General features: G+C 42.8%; 1 protein-coding gene across 2 annotated transcripts in view; it reads left to right on the forward strand.

Annotated features, from left to right (window-relative positions):
* The window catches only part of ZHX3 (zinc fingers and homeoboxes 3), a 64,810-nt gene that overhangs the window by 29,879 nt on the left and 14,439 nt on the right, over positions 1 to 20,492 (forward strand). For both annotated transcript variants that reach the window (XM_037877227.2, XM_043527415.1), the window contains exon 2: positions 206 to 299. The gene's annotated coding sequence lies outside the window, so the exon portion shown is untranslated. The remainder of the gene's footprint in view (positions 1 to 205; positions 300 to 20,492) is intronic.

Consider the following 20,492-nt stretch of genomic DNA (forward strand, 5'->3'; position numbering starts at 1 on the left):
GACTTGTGGCACCTTAGAGACTAACACATTTATTCTATCTATGGGTCTATATATGGGCAGAAGGCATTGTGAATGTGTGGTGACTTGTGCAATCAACTCAAACTCCAGGCCAGTTTGTATTTGTATCATTATTTATAGAAAGGTCATATTTCCCTTTGGAACCACAGTAGTAAATTTTGGGGTGACATTTTCTCTTGTTTCTTAGAGCCCTGAATCTTGACTGCAGCTGAAGGGACTGCTGCCACTTGAACAATGCGTACAAGTAAGGAGGAAGAGCTGGAAAGCAATACATTTTACAGGTAAGCAGCAGTTTTGGTATTTTATAGTTTCTGTGTATAAACACGTAACATAAAAAACATGTGTGAATGCATAGGGTTAGTCTGAACAGAGAAACATGCCATATTTCAATCTACATCCCTTTTCTTGCATTTATAGTGAAAACTGAGTAGCTCTGTGTTAATTTTAGAGGGTACCTATATATTCTGAATGCGTGATTGAATGAGATACTAAAATACCCGTTTTATTTAATAACTAAAGATCAAATAAAGAGCCCAGTCACTGGCCTGAGCACCCATTCTGAGGTCCTGGCAAGAAGGATGCTGAAAGGCAGAGGGAGAATGAGTCCGACTTCCAGGCCATAGAGTTGCTGGGAGATGCTCTCTTGGAAGCTAATGTAGCCCAGTGACTGAAACATTTGGGTTCGTCTACACTGCAATAAGAGACCTGCGGCGTCGAGTCTCACAGCCTGGGTCAATTGACTCGGGCTCCTGGGGCTCGGGATGCGTGGCTAACGATAGCAGTGTAAGCGTTCAGCCTCAGGCTGGAGGCCAGGCTTCCCCTTCATGGGGTTTCAGTGGCCAGGCTCCAGCCTGAGCCCGAACATCTACACTGCAGTTTTTAGCACCGCAGCCTGAGTCAGCTGACCTGGGCCAGCCACAGTCTTTTATTGAGGTGTAGGCACCCGGGTGGGGCGGGGGGCGCTGCACTCGCCTTCCTGCCTTTTCATGCAGCGGTGCATTCACCTCCTGTGGCCTGCACGTGAGTACTCGGCAAGGGAATGCAGTGCTGCACTCCACCCAGAGGCCAGAGCCCCTATGCAGCCACGCTGGTTATGCTCTCAAGGGACCCCTGAGGAAAGGCTTTGCCCCTAAATTTGTATCTATTGACAGGACAAAGTCAGCTTCAGATACATCCGTGTCATTCGGCTGTGTTGTTCATGAATCCTTCTTGGCACTGGGGCTGCAGGCAGCTGAGTGCAGATTCTGCATCACCAGCAAGGGCATAGAGTGGGATCTAAATATGCATGTGGGGAGTGTTGGAGGGTCCTCCATGGGATGATTTTAACACAACCACTTACTTATCACTCCCCTCTCTCCCACTCTCTGCCCAACCCCACCTCAGAAAATACCCCTTGAGCTTATACTACGGCAACCTTCACTTTAAGTCTTTAAATCAAGATTTGAGGACTTCAGTAATTCAGCCAGAGGTTATGGGCCTATTGCAGGAGAGGATGAGGGTCTGGGGCCTGCAGTGTGCAAGAGGTCAGACTAGATGATCATGATGGTCCCTTCCGGCCTTAAAGTCTTTGAATCTATCACCACTGCTCCTACCTGTGTTTGGCCAAAGGGGTTGCAGAAAAGCAATGCATGCGCCCCTTTTGCTAATCTCCAGATAAGAGGCTTGAGCCAGTAATTGCACTCTGTTTTCTGTCTCAGTATTGCAGAGCTTTAGAGAACAGTCTTGTGTCGCAGCAAAGCAGAATCCCTCCGATTCACAAAAGCAGAATCTGTTAAATTTATTGTTAAACGTCTATGAGCAAATGTAAGCCAGCAGCCTGACTTGTTCACCCTAAACTCGTTCATGCAACAAATAACCACCTCTTACCACAGTTGGGGATTTTGAAATTCTGTGAAAGTTTCCACCCTATCTGTCCTTCACCACCCAGTCAGGATGGATAGCCCACATGCCATTTTAGGAAGATATTTCCTTGTTAGGAGCATTGCAGGTGGGCTGATATTGTTATTGAACCTATTGCTTTCCTGACACGCTCCCTGTTGTGTACTAAAACTAGACTGTTAACAATTTCTCTCCCTAAAGATAAATAATTGGCCCTGTAGTATTCAATGATTTTAGTGAATGATACATTGGGATGCACCTGCAGCCCTTACTCAGTCCTCTTAGAGTTTGCCTGACTGAAGACTACTAGCTTTTTGACCCATTGTGTGTGTATCAAATCCCCAAACACCTTACACTAGTAATCCTGCAAATTCAGTGAACTTTGGTACCCGCATGTACATACTTTGAATTGTCCTACCTTATAAACAGCAGAGCTGGCAATAGTCATGGGATAACATTCCTTTGCAGCTTAACACTGCCATTATTAATTCTGGTTGTGGTGGCGAATTGTTTGGGGTGGGACCTATCAGACACATTTTTAAACCATGTGTACATCTCCTGGTATTCTCCACTGAATAATGAAAAATCTAGTTGGATGACTTGTGTGTAAAGAGTTCAGGTGAGCCAAGTGGCTTTCTTTGTGTTACGTTTGCAGAACACAACATTGTTACTTGTTGCACCGTAGAGACTAACAAATTTATTTGAGCATAAGCTTTCGTGAGCTACAGCTCACTTCATCGGATGCATGGCTGTAGCTCACAAAAGCTTATGCTCAAATAAATTTGTTAGTCTCTAAGGTGCCACAAGTCCTCCTGTTCTTTTTGCGAATATAGACTAACACGGCTGCTACTCTGAAACAACATTGTTAGTTACTTAAGCATTTATTCATAAAGACAGCTCAGAGGTATTGTAGGAACATGTCATCCTCACTGCCTGATGACAAGCCTGCTTTGCCACATGGTGGGTTTCTGATATCGCATTAAGAAGCTTTAAGGAAATAAACTATTGGTATCCGTGCCCTTAGAACTCTGTTATTTTTCACAAAAAGTAATAGTTTATAAAAATTTCCTTTCTGTTTTCAAAGGATTATGCTAGCATGGGTGTTAATATGCATTCAGCCTGCTTTACAGTTTTCTCTTAGATCACAAATGCGAAACATGTTTATCTGTGTTTTGTATGAGCTGATTCTTCCCCACCCTAGATTTAAATAGTTTCTGTGCACAAAGCCCACAATGTTTGCAGGATTTATTGAAGTCATGGGAAAACATCTTGGGCGAACCTTAGTTCTCAACACCTGTTCCTAGGAATAGAGTTTAAAAGTGCATAGCTTGGCTCTGAGATAACTCGAACTAGAAAATAATAATTTAGGTTAAAATTCAGTTTGGCAGTCTTGCTGAGTCCCAACTTCCAACACCTGTATTAAAGAGTGAAAGGAACTGAGCTGGGCATATGCATTCCATTTCTTTTAATTGTGCTTCCTCTGCTGTTAATCTGATTTCTCATATTGGGCCACCCACTGATGTGGCCAGCACTGCTGGTGAGACCTGCCCATTTTAAAGAGCCAAACATTCCAGAGGGGTGTATTGACAGAATGGGATTGTTCAGTGTGATGATGCCTGTGCCCAAGCAAAGTGATGCCTGAGCTGAAACTGAAGTAATTAAAAGCCATTATGATGTTGTAATCTACAGGCAAATTAATAGGGAGTGAGAGGTAGTGTGGTCTAATAGATGGGCTGTTGGATTGGGAGTCGGGAGATGTGGATTCTAATTCTGCCACTGACTCTGCTTTGTGACCTTGTCAAGTCACTTCATCCCTCTCTTTCCTCTCCTTCCCTACTCCCATCAGTCTTGTCTATTTACAGTGTAGGTTCTTTGGGAGAAGGATTGGCTCTCACACCGTGTCTATACAGCACCTAGCACAATGCAAGCCCTGGTCTTCTAGGTGCTACTGTAACAGAAATAATAAGGGGGAGTTGATAACATTTGATTTGGGGTTTCTTTTCTAGTGCTACATCTTACAGCTTGGTCCTCAGGCAACGTAGTAGTAGGCCTATGGTTACCGGTTCAGTCGGATTACTCATGCCCCATTTGAGGCATATCTGTGGAAGTTGTTGAGCTAGCTCTTGTGATGGGATGACCTATATTCATCCTTATCAAACTGTGGGGTCAGAATTAAAATATGACATCTGACGTTCAAATCATGTGATACTTTCACAGTGTGTAATTGGATCCTCGGACTGAAAGCCCTGACTAAGGCTGCTCTGCCTGTAACACTGAATTTGCTCTTCAGCTGGAATGTGGGAAATGAGTAAGAGTGACAGCATACTTCATTTGTGAGGACGCATGACACATAAGTGGACCAGGGACTGCCATTATACCTATTAGGCTGCTAACCAAAATTACCAGTATTCTATTAGTTAGGCAGCTGCTTTGGAATGGTGTTTTGCCAGGAATAAAGGACAGAACCAGCATTTTGCTTTGGTTGAGAATGCACTGGCCACACACTTATCAACTAGAAAAGAAAACCATTTTTAAAAATACAGTCTTATTGGAGACTACATTTTGCTTTTTCTAAAAAATAATAATTAATCTTGGTGACCTTTAAAAAGATGATGGGATTGAAACAATGCAGAATAAGTTCATCGCCTGTTGAACAGGTGGCCAGAACCACCTCCTTAAAACTGCAAAGCTCTTCCCAGAACGGACCACAAGGTGTTCAGTATTTTCCTCTTTTTGTCTGTCCTCAAGCTTACACACACAATGTGTGTGTCCATAGTACTCTAGGGTTTTCCCAACTAGCAACATAGGTGAGATTTCCCTTGCAATGCACACCACCAAAAGCAGACATTTCAGTTACCTTTTGAAGCATCTGCTTGAGATACGTGGGTAGCAGCAAGCTGACAAATTAAATAGCTTATACAAAACATGAAAAAAATAATGAGTAAAATGCTAGGCCACTGGCGGTTTAAACACTGCAGAAGTTTCTTGGCAAGACCCAACTTGGTTATTTTGACTTTTCACCATGTATCCTATATTATGCTAATACACAATGATGTCTTATATGGGTTTTTCTAAATCTATTGCCCAGCACTTCTATCATTTACAAAATTACCTGTATCCTAAAGATGTTCGCAGAAATGGTTGGGTCATCTTCAGCTGTTGTGACCTTTTTTTAAACACCCAGTGTCATCTGTTGTAACTCATCCACCGTGCAGGAGGCCTGAAGATCCTCCCTGAGTTTGTAATGTCCCTTTGTAGTCAGCAGCCTTTTAGTAGAGGTTTCCATCTCTAATTTCCATGAATGGAAAAGGGTACCGTTTGGAGCCTTAGTGCTTGCTTCTTCATAACTCAGTAGTTCCAGCTTACAGACAAACTTCATTTAGGGGCTAAAAGGTCAAGAATAAAATGTATTTATCAAGCTTTTTCCCTCACAACTCTGTTAGTATGTTTACACACGTAGTTTGTGCTTGTCAATACCATAGTTATGTGTACATTCAAGATAAAGGTATGTGCAAATGGCCAGTGAGATGCACGGTTATTGAAGTCTGGCCTGCTATTGACATGGTCATATTCTCTTTAGTGCTTCTCTGAATGTACATATTTATAAATGAAGATATAATGCCAAGATTAAACTTATGAACTGTTCTATCATGTTCTTGCTTAGAAGAGGCAACCCTCCAAAACAAAACAATACCCTGCTCATCTCCCACCATGATCTAAAGTTTTACAGGTGCTCATAGGAGCTGGAACTTGAAGTGGTTTCCATCCTGTACAGGGTTTACAATTTGGTTCAATGTCTCTCAGCACCCCCATTACACAAATTGTTCCAGCCCCCCTGCACATGCTTTTGCATTTCTTCTGTCTGCTGTACCAAAGAAGTTGTTCATATTGTCACACCCATAACATTGCAATTGATTTTTTTTTTAAAAGAAACATTTTGACTAAAACACCATTACTGGCACATTAGGCTGGACAGGAGAAAAATTCTGATAATTTAGTCTATGCCTGTGTAGTTTGGGATACTCTTTTGTTACTTAGTACTTTGATGTGGAAACTGAGAATGAATATAATTCCTTCTGATATTTCTCTCGGAAGGAAGATCCATTCTCTAGGGAACTTGGGAGGCCTGGGTTCAATTGTCTGCTGTGCCATAGACTTCCCGTGTGACCTTGGCTGAGTCACTTAGTCTCTCTGTGCCTCAGTTCCCCACCTGTGAAACAGGGATAATAGCACTGCCCTGGTAAGAATAACAACTACATTTCAAATTGCGAGGCGCTCAGATGATATGGTAACAGGTGCCATATAAATACCTTAGATGGAAGGCAAAGGATGCTTCTTTGGGCCAAAACTTGTTGAAGAGAGTGTGTATGTAAGGGGCATTAAGGCTTTTGTTTTTTTGTGTAGCTCTGTTCTATTCTCACTGGAAAAATTATGTGGAGGAATTTGAATCATTTTGAAGATGACTTGTAAATTGTCTACCCTCCTACCATCCAGACCCACTACACACACCCATAGCAAAATGTGCTGAGTGCCCCACATACTCAAATGGAGAAGCATTTGGCAGTTTATTAGAGTCCTCCTTAAGTTTTAAATTTAGTGGCTGGACTCCTGAGTGGCCTCTAAGTAGATTGCAAATGGCAGGAGAAATACCTATGTGTGGTACAGCCAAGATGAAATGATGCTCTCTCCTGCACTTACCTGCACAAAGCATATTCTTTCTGGGGTTTATTCTGCTGCTTTCCTATGGTGCTTTTGCTCTCATTCAGAAGTGAAGAGGCCTTTAAGAAAGACTGAGCTATGGTAAACTAAGGCCACTTCACCTCTGAATGAGAGCATCCAAAATCACATGGGGGATGCCACGCAAGGAGAGTTTCTAGAAAAAATTATTTTTCTTAGATTGACCTAACTCGGTAGTGTAGATTGGGCCTAGAAGTTGACTGAAAGTGGGGTGGGAGTGGTTAGTGGAAATTGCCTTGAAAACAAAAGGGAAGCTGCCAACAATTTCTCTAACATAGACGCCTCCTTACTTTGCTGGTTTTGCATGTCTTTGCACAGTCTGCATTGGCTGTAAGTGAACTGATGTTTACTGTATCTTAAAATGATAAAAGCAACTGAAAGTAAGGCACAGACTTGGGACAACTAAACTTTTTCAGTGCTGGGAAATGAAATCTCTTTCCAGCTAGTCTGCCCAGGGATTTTGTGATACCATTGCTTAGAGCAGAAACTTCTATAATCAAAGAAATGAAGATCAGGGTGTCTTCAGTTTGGTTGGCACCACTTCACCAATCATACTTGGCAGTTTCCAGAATGCTGCTGAGATAGATTTGTCCAGCTTTAGCATGGGGGTGGGGAAGGGGATGACAGTTACAGAATAGAGCAGCAGGCTCTAAATTTAGAGGCTTGCGGCTAGTGACTCCCAAATCCTTTCAGTGTAGAAGCAGATTGCCTCAGGGCTCTGCGTATTACCCTGGGTATAGGGATTTGGGAGGCAGAATATCCCGAGCTACTTTCCAATTACCAATGCAAGGTGGTGTTTACAAGATTATGCATTAAGTGAAGTCTTGCTGGAAGCCTCTCTCTTCTATGATGATCTTGGCTATCCTGCCTCACATTGGCCACTTGACTGATCTGCTTGATTTAGGATTTGCCTGGTTGATCTTAAGAGTATTACACTGAAGAGCTTTACTATGAATTGAAGCTATCTTGAGTGTTTGAGTTGATCAGAGATGAGCCCTGCAGACTTGCTGTTTCTCCCCCCTGATATTGTAGACAGGCATCCACTTAATCTTTTCCCTACAGGTGATTACAGCAACCCCATTGCAGGCTTCTGTATAGAGGGGAATTCTTACCCTCCTGTGCTTTATCCCACTTGACAGGCTGTCGCTTTGGTGCTGTTTCATTAAGATGCTTCCATGCTCTCTTCTTGTCTCTCCAAACTAGAAGAAAGCAACTGCTTGGATTGATTTTTCCTCCCTTGGCCCCAGACGCTGAGTGGATTTTGGCAGCTCAGCAAATCTGCCAGTAGCTAAATAATTTTATACTTCAGGGTTTCAGACTTAAAGCAGATTTAGAATAAAATAGTAGCATAGTTAGGTTGCGACAGCATAATTGGGAATGTAACCTGTCCTTGCAAACCTTAGTAACACCCTGATTTATTTACATTGTTACCATCTCTCTCTCTCTCATTCATTTACCGCAGGCTAAAGTGGTGGATTCTTAGCCATGGAGACTGCCATGCGTTCCTTATTCACAGGATGGGCAGCAGCAGTAAGCTTTCCCTGTGCTGTCATGCTAGTTAATACGACAGCACCTTGGCCTCTTTCTAAGGCTATGTCTACATGATCGCTTTTGTCACTCAGGGGGTGTGAAAAAACACCCCCCTGAATGACAAAAGTTTTAATGACAAAAAACTCCGGTGTGGACAGTGCTTTGGCGGTGGGAGCCACGCTCCTGGCGATGAAGCTACCACCCCTCGTTGGAGGTGGTTTTATTTTGTTGCCGGGAAAGCTCTCTCCCGACCATAAAGAGTAGCTACACATCACACCTTACAACGGCACAGCTGTGCCATTGTAAGGTGGACAGTGTAGACATAGCCTATGACTGACAACTGTAACGGTGACGGGTTTCATGCAGTAGTGGACAAATGTATACTAGGCATCAGACTTAGATCACCAACTCCCTTCCCATAGGTTCCTCCTTTTGATTTTGGCTAACCTGGGTTGGATTTGAACTGGTGACCTGGAGAAGAAAGGCTCCATAAGTCCAACAGTTTTTTGAATTCCTTTATTTTGTGGACTGGATGCTGACACTACATACGCACTTTTCCAGCATGCTCTCCTGTGCAGAATCCTGCTGGAGTTTAGTTTATCATGCTGTTAGCTGTCAATTAAACTAAACACAACAAATCATCTGTACTGCACCATACGCACGATTGATAACATGGAGTGATTTAGACTGGCTAAATGAACGGTAGCCTCACTACATTCTGGAGAAATAAGGGATAGTCTTATGGCCTGCCATGAGCTGAAGGGATAATCTAAAATGAAGAGAGATGAGCTAATACCTTAGTTACATCAGATGAGAAGAAACATGGCCAGGTTGGCCTCTTGCTTACAGTGTTATAAATGAGGAATAATTCCTTTTCAACTCTTAATTGAAGGGTATGGAATGTGGGACTCCTAATAGAGTTTTTCTCCCATGGATTTTAGTTAAATAGGTTATAACAAGACCAAAACGAATCAAAAGTTTAAACAGTCGATAAAAATCCATTCCTCTCTCACTTGAGCAGGGGTGGCCAACCTGAGCCTGAATTTACCAATGTATATTGCCAAAGAGCCATAGTAATAGATCAGCAGCCCCCCATCAGCACCCGCCCTCCAGCCCCACAGCGCCTTCCACCTGCCGCAATCAGCTGTTTCGCATGCACAGGAGGCTCTGTGGGGGAGGGGGAGGAGCGGGGGCATGGCAGGTTTGGGGGAAGGGGCAGGGGCCTTGGGGGAAGGGGTGGAATGGGGACAGGGCCTGGGGCAGAGCAGGGGGTTGAGCAGTGTGCTCCGGAGCCACAGGTTGGCCGCCCTGCACTTGCGGTTTACTTCCTTCCTACTGTTGACATTGTCATAGGCCTACTAGTTCTCCAGTCAATCTAGTCTAACTTACAAAACGATCTGCTCAAAAGCCGGTCTCTTCCCCCAACTGAAGTTGGTCCAATAAAAGATATTACCTCAGCTACCTTGTGTCTCTTATATCCTGGGACCAACACCACCACTACAGACCATCAGGGAAACAGACTTTCAGTAAAACCCAGCATTCAGGCCTTCTTTATGCATCGTAAAAAAACAAAATTGGGATAAACCCATTGTCTGCTTCTATCCTCCCACATGCCTTTGCAAGTGACCTTTCAGGACATCTGATTTGGGTAGATAACCACAACTATTAGCAGACTAATTAGTTTTCTCTCTGGACAAGTGGTTCCCAAACTTGGCCACCGCTTCCCGCAGCTCCCATTGGCCAGGAACGGCGAACCGCGGCCACTGGGAGCTGCGAGTGGCTATACCTGCGGACGCTCCAGGTAAACAAAAGCATCTCGTGGCCCGCCAGGGGCTTACCCTGAACAAGCCGCGAACCAAGTTTGGGAACCACTGCTCTAGAGGGACAAGGATTCCAGGCATATTGTGGACCCAGATAATTTCTTGATTCTGTCTTAGAATGATTCATCTGGCTTTCTGAAAGATGAAATTACTGGATAGACTTTGTAAATTACATTGTAGCCAAAATGTAAGTTACTGCATACCCATTCCACAAAAGATTCAAAGGAAGTAGAACCTGTAACTGACGCAGATTTCACCTGCCTAGCAGAGAGTTGATAGAAAACTTTTGTTCTCGTTCGAGTGGCCTCTGCACATTCCCACCCTTGGGGCAGTGCAGCTCAGCAGGCACCTTGGGCCAACACGTGGGAATACACAGAGGCACCTCTCGGAGAACTGCAGTTACAGGTAAGTAACCCTTATTTCTTTGTCAAGTGGTTTCTGTGTGGGCCTAGTTGTCAGATGAAGGCACCTGCCAACCTGCAGGATTGATGCATCCCAAGAGTGGGAATGCTAAGAGGTTATCTTAAAAAAAAAACAACAACAACAACAACAAAAAAAACCCTCTGGTTACAGGTGAGTAAATGTCATTTTTTCATACAGGGGTAAAGAGGTAAAGGAGAGAAGTAAACTAGTTTAGGATATACTTTTAGATATATCGATATAAAGTGTTTACTCTTTTTTTCTTTAAGGTAGTTTTATAGATTTACCTTTGCATTCAGGTAAATGTAAAAAAAAATCCTGGTATTTCCATAATTTGATGACAATCTGTACATTAGTTTTGAAACATATAGAAAACCCCCTGAAACTAGAGTCTATAAAAGCTGACAGTAATTGGGCAATACTTAATTCCTCTTCAGGAGTTATTTTAACATGATGAATCCAGTCTGTAATGTGTAACTTTATAGAAATTCTATGAATTTTGACTTGCATAATGATAGTAATTTCCTTTATTACTTTTTCCTACATTTTTGGTTTTGCCAGGTCATATTAAGATTTGACTTGGAGCTTTGAATGTGTGTCACTAGTGGAAGGGGAAATTGTAATATTAACGCCATCTAATACCTTAAACATAGTCAGGGATATAGCAAAATTGGATAATATGGTGTTATTTGTATTTTAATTCTTTCACATTGCACTCTAAGATCCCCAAACTGGTGTCTGAAAGGTATTAAAATAACATACTCTATTGTATAAAGCTTTGAATACAAAGTGGAGGTTAGTAGATTGTTGGCAGTTCACGGGTGTGCACACTAATCAGTGACTGGGAAGCAATTCTTCCAGTGTGCCTGGAATTCTTAAAATGAAATTCTCCATATTAAGGCATTATCCTGATCCACAGGTTTAATTACTACATCAATAGTTTGAAGTAAGGTTTACAGGGAGACCTCTATTCGGAAAAACAAAACCCTTTTAAATGGGCTGTCACAGCTCTTTAAAGTCTCCCTTGTCCACCCCATGTAGCTACCAAAAGATATTTCCATCAAACAGCTATTGAAATGGCTTCATGAGCTCCTGTCCTTACAGCTCAGCTCAGCAGAGAGCTCAAATATTGAACAAGCCATAGGGAGTGGTCTCCCGTACTCCCACATTGTGAAGGTTGCAAACCAGCCAGTAAAACATCTACTTTAGCTAGTTCGCCTTTACTTACTGGTGTTCATAACAGTCCGTAAGGAAGACCCCCTCCACTGTACGGTTTTCTTCAGACAGGCCATAGAGAACCCCCTGGCGAGGACTGTACATAGTAGCTGAAAGCACCCTTGGTAGAGTTTTGTTTGGAAATTACTTGAAACTGGCTAAATATTTAATATTGAAGGATTGTGACGCCACAAAGGCTAACCCTCCCCTCGCCCCACAAACACACAGTTCCTGGCCATATCAACCCACAGTAGCTAGGCGTTAGAGAATACTAGGGCAGGAGTCCTGCTTTCCTTGGCTTTCAGAAGTTGTTTTGCTTAGTCTCTCTGATTTCCTGCTAAGTCGTTTTTAGATGAGGTGAAATCCCAGCAGTTACACATGGAAGAGGCCTATCAAATCACCTGGGGTGACGAGAAAGACTGTGCCATTTGCTTAGTTCCTTTAAACTACAAGGCAGCGGGGCTTTTCTGTCAGGGGTTGCTCCCTTAGCCTTACACCGTCCCGGTCTACCCACAAGGCAGTGGGTTTGATGAGCCACAGGTTAGTACCATCTACTCTCGTTATGGTAGCAGGCACAGCCTGACCTGACTCCTCATCCGCATCAGAAAAGCCGCCACAACAAGATCTAGACTGAACAAGAGGGTATGGCAGAACAACAAAACTGACAGAACACACAAAGATCTGTGTGTATTGTACATGTGTTATCAGCACACTTCTGTATGGGAGCGAGACATGGACCTTATTGTCTCATCAGGAAAAGAGGCTCAACAGCTTTCCTAGGTGTTGCCTTCGTCAAATCTCCTGGCGGGGCAGAGTCACCAACACTGAGGTGTTCAAGCGGGTCAGTATGCCCAGCATGCAAACACTCCTCAAACAGAGATGCCTTCGTTGGCTTGGGCATGTGTGCCAAATGGATGATGGGCGCATCCCAAAGGACATTCTCTATGGTGAACTGGCATCTGGAAAAAGACCCAAAGGACGCCCAAAATTGCATTTCAAGGATTTGTGCAAGCGAGACCTCAAAGAAATGGATGTGGACAACTGGGAAGATCTCACTCAGGACCGCAGCCTTTGGAAACGAGCTTAACAAAGGTGTCTGGAGTTACAAGAGGAAGCCGTCTAGCTTAGCAGAGGAGAAAAGAGCTCACAGAAAACAGAGCCCAAAGGGTCGAAACATGGCCTTTAAATGTGACAGATACGGCAGAGATTGACTCTCTCGAGTGGATCTCTTCAGCCACGTTTGCAGCTGCCATAAAACCAACTGAGTAAATTCTTTACCTCTCAGGGGCACATCCCCATGGTCTCTCGAGACTGAAGGATGCCTACTACTTTCAACTAACTGAAATGTCTTGATATTAAGGAAAATTTTTTCATTTCAAGCAGCAAATAACTGGATTGCTTTTATCTCACAGCTGATCTCTAGGAGAGAGAGAGATCGATCTTAATAAAAAATAATTGAATCTCCTGTGTAAGGATAATACATTCAAAGTGCCATTCTAAACTGCCAGAGAAAGAGTGGAACTCTGTCAAGCAAGGTTCACAGTGTCAATAATTCTCAAGCTCTGTTCTATCCACAGTGCACTGTCCAAATTACAGTGGATCAACAAATATATTTTAAATGAGACAGTTTTCAAAAGAAAAGTGAAGCAGAAATTGAGTCCTCTTGGCTCCAGTGCTCCTGGATCCAAGGTTTCACCTGTTGGAATTTCAAATGAAAATCTAGATCCATCTGGTCCTTAATATCAACTTTCAAAGAAATATAGGCTCACTGTTAAAGAGGTAGAAAACATTCACAGTCTCGTTTCTCTTGAATGCTGTCCCAATTAAAAAATCCACTGTCAACTGATCAGGATATAAAGTCAGAATAATTAGTGATTGGTCTTCTGCGAGGCCGTCATATGTTCTTGTGAGATCTGTTGGGACGACAAGCACAGAAAGTAGGATCTGGCCAACTCAGTCATGAACGGGAGATCTCAAAGGTCCACATGGGTGTTGCAAGGAAGTGGTGTGGGTGATTCAGAGAGTGGCACTCTTCAGAGAGTCCGTGATGAACCAATGCAACAACCTAATGTTAGACAATGTAGGCAAGAGTTTCCAAAAAATTCAGCAGTCCCAATTGGGGCCAGATTTCCCCAAAGTGCTGAGCTCCTATTTAGACACCTGAATAAATGGCCAGATTTGAAAATTGCTTAGCCTTTTGCGTGCTGAGGTCTTTAGATATTGTGACCTTGCAATGGGAACAGCTGGATGCCAAGCACTTTTAGAAATCCAGCCCTTAGTTAGGTGCTTAAATGGAAGTGGAGCTTATTTGAAAATCTAGTTCCAATTGAGCACTTGAAAACCTGGCCCTACGCTACTGAAGTTTTCATTCATCTGAGTCTCAAGTCCAAGATCTTGACCATTTAAGACACTCAACAAAACTCCCCTGGCACTGCTTTAAGAGTAGGCATGTTAATTCATGGTATTGGGACCAAATTACAGGTATAGAATTGCACTATGTCCCTAATTTCCCTCCACAGTTTCAGCAGGATGCAGTATTCTTCACTTCCTGTCCTCCGCTGTTGTGTAGCATTATTGAATGTTATTAAACACCTGCCACTTTCTACCCCAAAGGTGGCAGCATTTCAGTGGTGAGTGATTCCTCTCTAATCCTTACCACTCAGGGCTGTTGTCAGGCCTGTAATTGCTTAAGCATTAAGACCTTACCTGCTGGCATGCAGCCAATGCAGATCCCATTGATAACAAATGGAAATCCAGGGATGGTGGTCTTATTCTATTTACACAGCACCTAGCACAATGGGTCAATGAATAGGGTTCCTACAAATAATAAATAATAACGAACATGGACAGAAAACTGCACCCGATTTGCTCCAGCCGTGATCTCATTTGTGACACTTGCCATGTAGGAGCCCAGTGGAGGAGAGGGCAAATCAGTTTCCAGCTTTCCTTAACAACGGCTTAGAAATCAGAAGAAAATGTACAAGAGGTGCTTGAGGTTTAGGCACTAGAGATCTGTATTATTATAAAGCAGGTAGGAAATTAGCTTTGTTCCTTCCTTTGAGCTCCCACATTGCCAGCGTCCCACAGAGCGCTGCTTTTCCACCACTTGGCCGCTCATAATTCACAACTGAAAAAAAAGCCATTGTATCATTGGTGAAATTTACCCTCATGGCCCATGCAAGGCTCCAGTTAACCTCTGTGTTTGACCTGTGTATTTGGAGGTAGTTGGGCAGGTAGAGCAGCCAGGCAGGTGAGCCTCTGCATACATTGCAGGACAATGGTGCCGCTCCACAAACCTCCCCACAAGTTGTGGGTGTTGCGGTAGTTTCAGCACAACAACTTCCACAGGCTTCCCGTGACAAAAGCCATTGCCTCAGGCTTTGTGCTGTTTGAATAGCAACTAGTGAGAAAGTTTTGCCTTGTGAAGGCTCATTTGGCTGACTGAAAGCAGTAGCACTTTAAAATAGCTTCAGGAAAAAGCATAGGGCTGCCTTTTCTTTTTACCAGTAGAACTTAAAAGTCCGTCTGTCTGGGTCTTATTCACACACACGGTGATGGGTGACTATGAAGACATGGGCATTAATTTGCCTCAAACTCTAACAAACCTGGTCTTCTAAAATAGAAACAGTGCACTTTTAGGCGCACAGGTGTATTTCTGGTTAAAAGCCCATTCTGCGTTGATAACTAGTTAGACATATTATTTCAGGTCAAAATTTCATGCATTTTTCTCCCCCCCATTTCCTTTACCGGTTTATGACACACAGGAACGACACCCATTGCTTGACTATCCTCGTCTGACCTTTTGTAACTTGGCTCTGAACTGACTTTGGGTCTTTTGCAACACACTGTCAGAAGGGAAAAATCCTTTGTTAAAATACAGCCAACTCCTTCCTCAACATGGAACAGTTTGTTCAACTGAAAGAATGACCCAGTTCAGTGAGCAGAAAACACATTGCCATAAACTAGCATATTTAAAAAAAAAAAAAGTTGCAAAAGAGATCAACCATATTGAAGCTACAGAAGAGTGTTCTTTAAGCAAGGCTCTGGGGGAGAAAAATTCATAGCTTCAATGTTTGCAGTTGGCTTTTCAGCTGCAGTAACAGTAAATTAGTACATACTAGTGGATACTAAGCTAGTGCTGGCATATTGCAAAAGTGCAAAATAAATAAAGTAATCCAGAAACACTTTTGGGAAGGGGATACAGAGCTGTATTAGGGAACAGTCTGCACTGCAGAAAGTAAACTCATCAGTTTCTGTGTAGCATGCATAAGTACTAAATGTAACAACCTGGTACTTCCCCTTTAAAAATTTGGACCTTATAATTCTTTGTTCCGCACAATGACTTTCTTGGAATTACCTCTCCTCCATGCCTTATGCAGCCACTTGGCAGCTTGTGATCAACATATGTCTGAAGCAGAGTTGGGGCCTCAGTGGGAGGGCTCTGCCAGTCCTAACGTGGTTTCATTGTCATGTTTCTTGAATGCAGTCATTGCTGGTGTAAAAGCTGATCCCAGTATTGTTCGACATTAATATTACAGTAGTGCCTGGAGGCTTTGACCATGTTGAGTCCTTATTGTACAGAGGCATAGCACAGTCAAAAAGCAAAATTGATGCCCTTCATGTGCTCAGTGGCCATATAGTGCTTACATCTGTGATTGGCCAACCGGCCTTCTGCAGCAGCTGCTGCCCAGCATTTCTCTGCCTCTTAAAAGATCCAAGTGATGGTACCAGAAATCCAAAAAAATGACTAAGATCAATCTGATCTCAAGATGCTTCTTTGAGAGCTGAAAAAATCCTTTCTGGGCTCTTTGCCAGCCGCCAAGGAATCAGTGTTTAGATGCCCCCCTCTTGGCTTGGTGAGTGGTGGTTCTACTGTTGAGTATGGTGTACAACGCTCCGTGAGTGAAAATGAGTTAGGGACCATTGGGTTTAATGTGTCTTTTTTCACAGATAGGACTGTGCAGTAATATTAAACTGCTAGGACATTATAGAGAGAGCTGACTCTGCTAAGCTGAAATTGTATTACATACCAAATTATTTGTGAGCCATTAAGCTCTGATACCTGATTATGAGCTCTAAGCAACCTGGGCTAGAAATGGCTGTACATTAAGCAAGCTGTGAGCACAGTGTTATACTGTATTATCCTAGATTAAAATACAACTCTATGGTATACAAACAAAAGTAAGCCATGTGCTGTAAGTTCAAGTGACAGAAATCAGAGCTTCGGTGGATTTATAAGCTTTAGCATCTTGCGGCATTCAAATACTATTTTGTATAGCACCGGCCCACTTAATGGTATTCATAGTGATAATGCTGCCACAGGTGACGGCCTGGAAGTAGATGAACTGATGTATTTCTTGAGCCTGTATGAGAAACATCATCTGGTGTCTCACACTGGTGGCAGTGGTTCTCAGACTGTAGTCCTTAGCCGACTAGTCATCTCTAGGAGCCTTCCTGGTGCTCCCCAGAATGAACTGTTCTGGGAATCGAACAGTGTGGGGATTGGAGTTGAGCATGGAGGCGAGTCCATGGGACAATATTTCTCATGTGGAGTGGTTTGTAGAATGAAAAGGTTGGGGAACCAATGGTATTACAGTCAAATTTTGTATTCTTGAATTCTGGATACTTAACAATTCCAGTACAGGGATTATTGAGAACAGTCCCCATTTCCATCACCTTAGGAGTCAACCTTGTTTTGACAAACAGGTCTAGGTGTGTTCATCAACTTCTGGGGCACTGATGAGTTTGCCAACAGACACTTGTTGGAGTGCTGGTGCCACTTTTAATAGACTGTGTTGCTGCCTTGTCAGACTTTCTCATGCCTTACAAAGATAAGAACAATTATGAGCTAACCTATAATGAAGCCCATGTGCAATAGACCTTCTCTGAAGAGGTCCAATGGTATGTGAAGTGTATGTAGCATTTAACTTATTCTGTACTTAGCTCATACAAATGAGGGAAAAAAAATAAAAGGAGTGAATGAATTAATGTTCAAACAGAAGCATGCAAACTTGAGGAGGATGCTTGTTTTGTTTTGTTAATACTGACATTCTATGGAAATATGGCAGGCAGACAGGCTCAAACAGTGGCATGTTGCCAGTAGTCTAAAGGTTATATTATCCCAGTGACCTATTTTTATACTATAATTGCATTCTGTTACAGCTACCTCTTTCTAGCCCGTAGTCTCTCTTGGTTGCATGCTCCTCTGAAAAACAGAAGATAATCCGCAGTGTTAATGCAGAGTATAAGTTTCTTCACAACTAACAAAGACACTAACAAGTTGTTGACATTTTTGGAGGGACCTGATCACAGTCACACACTGCTGTTCATAAGCTGATGATGGTGTAATAATAAAAGCGGCTTGAAATGGGTAAACAAAAATGATTGCACAGTAACAGAGGATTCCTCTTAAACACTTGTTTTACGTGACCAAATACAGTTGCGCTTAGGTGGACCAAAATGTAAATGAATGGCTTTGTTCAACCTGTCCAAATGAGAATAGCTCTATTCTACTCTATTCTGCCAACTAATAGAGAATGAATATGATGATTCAGTCAACCATTTTCCACTGCCTGTAAAGTGGACATGCATTTTCAAAGCCAGGCTTAAATTACAAAGCACCCTGAACACTGGGCATAAAGAAAAATTGTTTGTTTATTCCTTAGCACAAATGTTGACTTGTGTGATGTTGCTTGAAACTGCGGAGAACCTAGGGTGTGTTTATAATGCAAGATAAGAAGATACAAACAAGCTGTTATTGCCCTGCTGGTTTGTCTTGGGTAGATGTGATGTTAGCACAATAAAGTAGGCATGCTTTGTCAGAGGAAATGTTGCTGATCAGACATTCATGTAATTAGCTGTCCCTCAGAGGGTTAAACAGATCTTGAATTAAATGTTCTCTGACCTCTTTATGTTACAGGACTCTGTTCTCAGGGCATAGACTCTGGGTTGCAGAGCAATGTCAGCCTTGACCTAGTTCTCCCCCCACACTCCTTTACTTCCCTCTTAATAGTAGGTGGCATACAGGTACAGGCCCTAGATAAAGATAATCCAGAATTCCAAACAAGGCTTGACACAGAATGTCCATGACCTGTGCTAAGTTGGACAGTGCATGAGGTCTTGCCTACCAGTTTCTGCAGAACCTTCAGCTCTAAAATAGCAAGATGTCTGCTGCTTGTGGTTGTGAAGATAACCTTCCAAGTGTGATCCCATTCAGAGTCGCCTTCCCCCGTGCACTGCCGAAAGCCCAGATTCTTGGCTCTATCTCTGGGCCTTCGGAGGGAAGGAAGAATTCTGTCACCTGCTACTCAGGCTTCACAGCCCAGTGTGCAGGAGCAGGTGATTTCCACTCATCTCAGGGTTTGAACATCCTTGCTGTGCAGGAAGCTAGGTGCTAAAATATTCAAGAGTGGTACATATTCACTTCCCAGGCTCACCAAATCCTGCCTCTTCATCTGCACCTACAGAACCATGCGGGTTCAGCTAAAGGAGATCCCCACCACCACCACACACACCTGTGGCTACAGACAACAGGAAGTCTCAGGACTCACCCCTGAGGTGTGAAATGCCTCCACTCATCTCACTGGGTGTTAACTCTGACGTTTCTCCATATCTGTTGTAGGCCTGCTTTACACAGAGTTTAAAAACTGATGAGTTAAACTGGAGCAGCTTGTTGTGTTTAGACCAGGCCTTAACTTTATCCTTCCATCACTTATCTGTCTGGAAATTCAATAGTCTTCACCAGCCCTGCTCCCGCTCAGCTGAATGGTGAGTGCACTGGCAGCGAGGAGGATAATTAATCTGAGTAGTGACCTCCTTCATGATGTGTCATGGGCTGGTTGCAAATGCAAAACAAATGTTAATGACTAACTGTAGAGAACAGATCCTGGAACCTGCTCAGCTGCTCTGCATGTGGGATGCCAGCTCTGTGGCACATGTGCACTTGCGCTCCCTCTCTCGCCCCACGGAGTGCCTAAGTAAAGGAGGTCAGTCTCTATTTGATGGACTGAAATAGTTAGCCGTAACACACAGCCATTATGCCAGGTTATCTGCACACCTCTGGAGCATGTTGTGAGATCAAAGGCCAGTGTTTAACTGATGTGGGTATGCCTGGATAAACTTGCTTCTTAAAGTTGTAGTATTTCCATAAAACATTTCATTTTAGTAACAACTGGGTAACCTATCTATTAGGTCTGGATACACACCAGGGTTGGAATGTTTGCTGGCTGATCCCAGCAGTCCTTTATTCATGTGATTTTATAGTGATGATTACTGATGGTACATATCGGGGAGACGCACCTGGGGATTGTTTCAAAGTAAAATATGGATCTATGAATAAAATACTATAGCTTGTTGAAGGAACACAGTAAACGCTTCTAAATGTAAACTTCTTCCTGCTTTAAAAATAGCCTTCCTCCTTTAAAAACATATTCATAATACTATGGGAATCAGGGACCTGCACATATTTAGTTTAAAAATAAACTAATATTATTATTATTATTATTTATTATTATTAAAGAACCAGTCGTGTGTTTGGTTTTGAACAAGACAGAAAGATTTCAGAGTAGCAGCCGTGTTTGTCTGTATCCACAAAAAGAACAGGAGGACTTGTGGCACCTTAGAAACTCACAAATTTATTAGAGCATAAGCTTTCGAAAGCTTATGCTCTAATAAATTTGTTGGTCTCTAAGGTGCCACAAGTACTTCTGTTCTTAAGACAGAAAGAGTAAGCCTGGCCTTGAGAAAGTAGCTAACAGGCCCATAAAGCGTCAGGAAAACCATTAATTATTATTATTTTTTTTAATAGAACATTTGTGCTCAGACTGAGTTATGTCAAATTTCAGAGCAAGTTTCTGTGTCCAAATCACAGTACTC

This window comes from Chelonia mydas, chromosome 13, assembly GCF_015237465.2.
Source record: "Chelonia mydas isolate rCheMyd1 chromosome 13, rCheMyd1.pri.v2, whole genome shotgun sequence".
NCBI classification, from domain to species: Eukaryota; Metazoa; Chordata; order Testudines; family Cheloniidae; genus Chelonia; species Chelonia mydas.